This window comes from Enhydra lutris, unplaced genomic scaffold (assembly GCF_002288905.1).
Source record: "Enhydra lutris kenyoni isolate GAN:26980312 unplaced genomic scaffold, ASM228890v2 scaffoldscaffold16, whole genome shotgun sequence".
Classification (NCBI taxonomy): domain Eukaryota; kingdom Metazoa; phylum Chordata; class Mammalia; order Carnivora; family Mustelidae; genus Enhydra; species Enhydra lutris.
Genome location: NW_019154100.1, coordinates 15,484,737 through 15,491,211, shown reverse-complemented (window position 1 = coordinate 15,491,211; position 6,475 = coordinate 15,484,737).

The following is a 6,475-nucleotide window of genomic DNA, read 5'->3' as shown; positions in this document are numbered from 1 at the left end:
TCTCTGTCAAATAAATAAATAAAAAATCTAAAAAAAAAAAAATTTTATTTATTTATTTGACAGAGAGAAATCACAAGTAGGCAGAGAGGCAGGCAGAGAGAGAGGAGGAAGCAGGCTCCCTGCTGAGCAGAAAGCCCGATGTGGGGCTTGAACCCAGGACCTGGGATCATGACCTGAGCTGAAGGCAGCGGCTTAACCCACTGAGCCACCCAGCCGCCCCCAAAGGCTCTCTTATATTAATATTCTTCAACAAAAATATGTTGCCAGCATTGATGACATCTAAAAAGGATGAAATCTAAAAGCACTTTAGGCAATGGCAGTGTCTTGAAATAAGCATCATCCTCTGTTTATATGTTGTATTTATTTCACTAAATATAAGGAAAGTATGTTTGCCTTAATTAGGATTTTTTCTTTTTTCTTTCTGAAACATCAGTAAGGTTTTACGAATTGTAGAAAGTACTCGGCTAAGGCCAAAAAGAATATGTATTCACATTATTTGTTCTTCTGCAAAATCAGAAATAATGACACCATAATTATATCAATGTTTACCAAAAGAGACTTCATTTTTCTGCATATGTACATTTTTTTTCAAAGACTTTATGTATTTACTTGAGAGAGAGTGAATGAGAGAGTTATCATGAGAGGGGAGAGGGTCAGAGGGAGAAACAGACTCCCTGCTGAGCAGGGAGCCTGTTGCAGACTCAGTCCCAGAACCATAGGATGATGACCAGAGCTGAAGGCAGGTGCTTAACTGATTGAGTCACCCAGGTGCCCCTCTGCGTATAAATGTATACGTTTAACTGAACAGAAAATTATAGTTCAGAAATGTAGGGAGACTGAGCTAGAATTTCTGGACTAATTTATTAGAAGGTGAAAAGTAGTAATTCAAGCATATTTTGTTTACTCAACACATTGAATATTTTCCTTTTATCTCTTTTTTCATTTCTCTTTATTTTTAATTTTTACTTAATCTCTAGAAGTAGTAAATGACAAATATAAATGTGGTTATATTAATCAAATTTGTAACAGCACTATTAGAAAAACTGAAAACAATGTGTATAGCTTTCAAGACTCCAAGTGTGAAAAATAAACAACATACCAAAGTATACAGGAAGACATGGTAAGCAAACAAAACAAAACAAAACAAAACAAAACAAAACAAAAAACCACCCAGTATTTGTGGGAATGTCAATTTCAATTGGATTTCTAGAGATGATCTAGATCTCAGAAGAGATGACTTAAACAAATAAAACACACCAGAGAAGCTGCAAAATCATGTATATATTTTTAATTTTTATTTGAATATAGTTGACGTATGCGTTATGTTTGTTTCAGGTGTGTACCATAGTGATTTAGCGTCTCTGCACGTTATGCTATGCTTATCACAAGGGTAGCTCCCATCTGTAATCATACATGGTATTACAATATAAATGACTGCATTCCCTGTGCTGTACTTTTTATTCCCATGACTGGAAAGCTCTATCTCCCATTCCCCTTCCCATTTTGCCCATCCTTCCACTTCCCTTCCCTCTGGCAACCATCATTTTGATCTCTGTGTTTATAGGTTCGATTCTACTCTTTTGTTTGTTTATTTGTTGTTTTGTTTTCTAGATTCTACATATGAGTGAAATCATATGGTTATTTGTCTTTCTCAGTCTGACTTACTCACTTAGCATCACACCCTCTATTCTCATACATGTTGTCACAAATGGCATGATCTCATCCTTTTTTTTGTCTGTGTCTTATTCCAACGTGCATGCGCGCACACGTGTTTGTGTATGACAGCTTCCTTATCTATTCATCTATCAATGGACACTTAGGTTGCTTCGCTATCTTGGCTATTATAAATAATGCCTCAAGAAACATAAAGGTGCATGTATCTTTTCAAACTAGTATTTTTCATTTTCTTGGGGGTAGATAGCCAGTAATGGAATTACTGAATCATGTGGTATTTCTATTTTTAATTTTTTGAGGAACCTCTGTACTGTTTTCACAGTGACTGTACCAATTTGCATTGCCACCAACAGTGCAAGAGGGTTCTTTTTTTTCTCTGCATTCTTGCCAACACAAGTTCTTTTTTTTTTTTTAATTTTAGCCATTCTGATAGGTATAAGGTGATATCTCATTGTGGTTTTGACGTGCATTGTGCATTTCCCTGATGATTATCTTTTCATGTGTCTGTTGGTCATCTGTGTGTTCTATTGGAAAATATCTTTTCAGGGGGAGCCTGGGTGGCTCAGTTGGTTAAGTATCTGCCTTTGGCTTAGGTCAAGTTCCCAGAGTACCACAATTGAGCTCCGCATAGGGCTCCCAGCTCAGGGAGTCTGCTTCTCCCTCTACCCCTCCCCTCTGCTTGTGATAGCTCTCTCTCTCTCTCTCTCTGTGTCAAATAAATAAAATCTTGAAAAAAAAAAAAGAAAATATCTTTTTGGGTCTTCTGCCCATTTTTTAATCAGATTGTTTAAATTTTTTGGTGTTGAGTAGTGTAGATTCTTTATATATTTTTGAAATTAGTCTCTTATCAGATATATCATTTGTACAATGATATATACTAATACATAAAATATATAATATGTAATAATATATATTATATGTAATAATAAATAACATATATATTTACAAATATCTTCTTTCATTTAGTAAGCTACCTTTTTGTTTTGCTGATGCTTTCCTTCGCTGTGTAGATCTTTTTATTTTGATGTAGTCCCAACAGTTTATTTTTGCTTTTTTTCCCCTTTCCTTAGGACACATATCTGGAAAAATGTTGCTGTGGATGATGTCAGAGAAATTACTGCCTGTGCTCTCTTCTAGGATTTTTATGGTGTCATATCTCACATTTAGGTCTTTAAAACATTTTGAGTTCATTTTTGTGTATGGTGTATGAAAGTGGTCCAGTCGTTCTTTTGCATGCTGCTGACTAGTTTATTGGAAAGACTGTCTTTTACCTATTGTATATTCTTGCCTCTTTTGTCATAGATTAAATGATCATATAAGCATGGGTTTATTTTGGGGCTGACCTATAGATCTTTGTGTCCATTTTGGTGCCAGTACCATAATGCTTTAATTGCTACAGCTTTGTAGTTTATCTTGAAATCTGGAGTTGCAATAGGTCTAGCTTTTTGTTCTTCTTTCTCAAACTTGCTTTGCCTACCCAGAGTCTTTTGTGCGTCCATATAAATTTTAGTATTTTTTGTTCTAGTTCTGTGGCTGCTATTATTGTTGTGATAGGAATTGCATTGAGTCTGTAGATCGCTTTGGGTAGAGTAAACATTTTAACAATATTAATTCTTCTAGCCTTTCTAGCATGGAATGTCTTTCCACTTCTTTGTGCCATCTTCACTTTCTTCCAGCAGTGTTTTTTAGTTTTCAGAGTACAGGTCTTTCACCTCCTCGATTATGTTTATTCCTAGGTACTTTATTATTTTTAGTACAATGGTAGATGCAAGAGTTTCCTTAATTTCTCTTACTGCTACTTTGCTCTTAGTGTATAGAAACACTACTGATTTCTGGGTATTAATTTTGTATCCGAATTCATTTATTACTTCTAATAGATTTTTGATGAAGTCTTTATGCTTTCTATGCAGAGTAGTACAAATAGTGACAGTTTAACTTCATCCTTACTGATATGGATTCCTCTTACTTCTTTTTCTTGTCCAATTGTAGTGGCTAGGACTTCCAGTATTATGTTAACTAAAAGTGGAGAGCATGGACATTGTTGTCTTGTTCATGATCTTAGAGAAAAAGCTCTTGGTTTTTCCTTGGGGTATAATGTTTGCTTCAGATTTTTCTATATGGTTTTTTTATGTTGAGGTACATTCTCCCTATTCCCATACCATTGAGAGTTTTTATCATGAACAGATGTTGAATTTTGCTAAATGCTTTCCCTGTGTCTATTGAAATGATCACATAATTTTTATTTTTTGTTTTGTTGATGTAGTGTATCACATGGTCATTTAAGTTTGAATATATTCTATTAAAATGTTTTTTACTCAATATTTTATGTGTATATTGCCATATTTTACATCTATTTATTCATAACTTTCTTTTTCTTTTTTTTGGAGCAAATTCCTCTGCCTCCCTATTTTGCTTGACATTCTGTGTTTGTTCATATAGATTAGGCAAAACAGCTACTTTGTGTAAACTTGAAGGAATGGATTGTTTCTCTTGCTATTCTCTTTTGTCATTGTCTCTGTCTTTTGTTGTTTGGAAGTTTTCAGTCAGCCTTCAGTTCTTCTTAGGAGGAATAGCTTTCTAAATAGGTATAATATTGTGTGTTCTGTGGAGATGGTAAGCACAGGATCTTTTTACATCACCATCTTGGACTAGAACACTTATTTATGATTTTCCTTAAGAAATACCCTTTAATTTCTTTTCAGTGTTCCAAAATTCATTGTTTATGCACCACACCCACTGAAAAGAAATAAAATAAAACAAAATGGGGAAAAAAAAAAGAAATACCCTTTACTAGAGGCATCTGTTAAACATGTCGCTATTGCTCACCAAAGACCCACAATGTCAAAGTGCCAGATTTTTTTCGAATTTTAAGATTTGGGATGTTTTCTGGAAATCAGTAACTGTAAATTATCATAGGCATACATATTTTGTTCACATTAGCCTTTATGAGTGGGAATTGCTTGCAACACTTTAATGAGACTAAAATAAAGGCATTGACTTAAACTCTGAATACTCAGATTTGTCCTTAGGATTTGAGGGTAGGCAAGAAAGCAAAAAAGTTAGTAATTCTGTCTTATAGTTAGAAAAGCTAAAGGAGAGACATCATTAAATCAGTTTCACAGGGGAGGAGGAGTCAAGATGGCAGACAAGTAGAAGGCTGAGACTACTTCAGGTAGCAGGAGATCAGCTAGATAGCTTATCTAAAGATTGCAAACACCTACAAATCCAACGGGAGATCGAAGAGAAGAAGAACAGCAATTCTAGAAACAGAAAATCAACCACTTTCTGAAAGGTAGGACTGGCGGAGAAGTGAATCCAAAGCGACGGGAAGATAGACCGCGGGGGGAGGGGCCAGCTCCCGGCAAGCGGCGGAGCAACGGAGCACAAAATCGGGACTTTTAAAAGTCTGTTCCGCTGAGGGACATCGCTCCAGAGGCTTAACGGGGTGAAGCCCGCGCGGGGTCAGCGTGGCCTCAGGTCCCGCAGGGTCACAGAAGGATCGGGGGTGTCTGAGTGTTGCAGAGCTTACAGGTATTAGAACGGGGAAGCTGGTTACAGAGACAGAGCCAAGAAGTGAGCTCTCAGCTCGGGGTTACCTTGAACCAGTTGCAGGCTCGGTGAGCTCGGAGCGTGGCCGGAGACCAGGGAAACGAGAGTAATTGGGCACTGTTCTCTGAGGGCGCACTGAGGAGTGGGGCCCCGGGCTCTCAGCTCCTCCAGGCTGGAGACTGGGAGGCCGCCATTTTCATTCCCGTCCTCTGGAACTCTACAGAAAGCGCTCAGGGAACAAAAGCTCCCGAAAGCAAACCCGAGCGGATTACTCAGCCCTGCCCCTGGTAAGGGCAGTGCAATTCCGCCTGGGGCAAAGACACTTGAGAATCACTACAACAGGCCCCTCCCCAAGAAGATCAACAAGAAACCTAGCCAGGACCAAGTTCACCTACCAAGGAGTGCAGCAGAATTCCAGAGGAGGAGAAAGCAAAGCACAGAACTCATGGCTTTCTCCCCATGATTCTTTAGTCTTGCAGTTAATTTAATTTACTTTTTTCTTTTTCAATTTTTTTTCTCTTCTAAATTTTTTTAACGTTTACCCTTTTCTAACGTTTTTTTAACTAGTTTATCTAATATATATATTTTTTTCTTTTTTATATTTTTTCTTTATTTGTTTTCTTTTTTTAATTGTTTCTTTTATTTTCTTTTCTTTTTTCTTTCTGAAACTCTTTTTATCCCCTTTCTCCCCCCTCACGTTTGGGATCTCTTCTGATTTGGTTAAAGCATATTTTCCTGGGGTTGTTGCCACCCTTCTAGTATTTTACTTGCTCCTTCATATACTCTTATCTGGACAAAATGACAAGGCGGAAAAATTCAACACAAAAAAAAACAAGAGGCAGTACCAAAGGCTAGGGACCTAATCAATAGTAATATTGGTAATATGTCAGATCTAGAGTACAGAATGACAATTCTCAAGGTTCTAGCCGGGCTCGAAAAAGGCATGGAAGATATTAGAGAAACCCTCTCTGGAGAGATAAAAGCCCTTTCTGGAGAAATAAAAGAACTAAGATCTAACCAAGTTGAAATCAAAAAAGCTATTAATGTGGTGCAATCAAAAATGGAGGCTCTCACTGCTAGGATAAATGAGGCAAAAGAAAGAATTAGCGATATAGAAGACCAAATGACAGAGAATAAAGAAGCTGGACCAGGAGGGGAGAATTCGAGAGATAAGTGACACCATAAGACGACACAACATTAGAATAATTGGGATTCCAGAAGAAGAAGAAAGAGAGAGGGGAGCAGAAGGTAT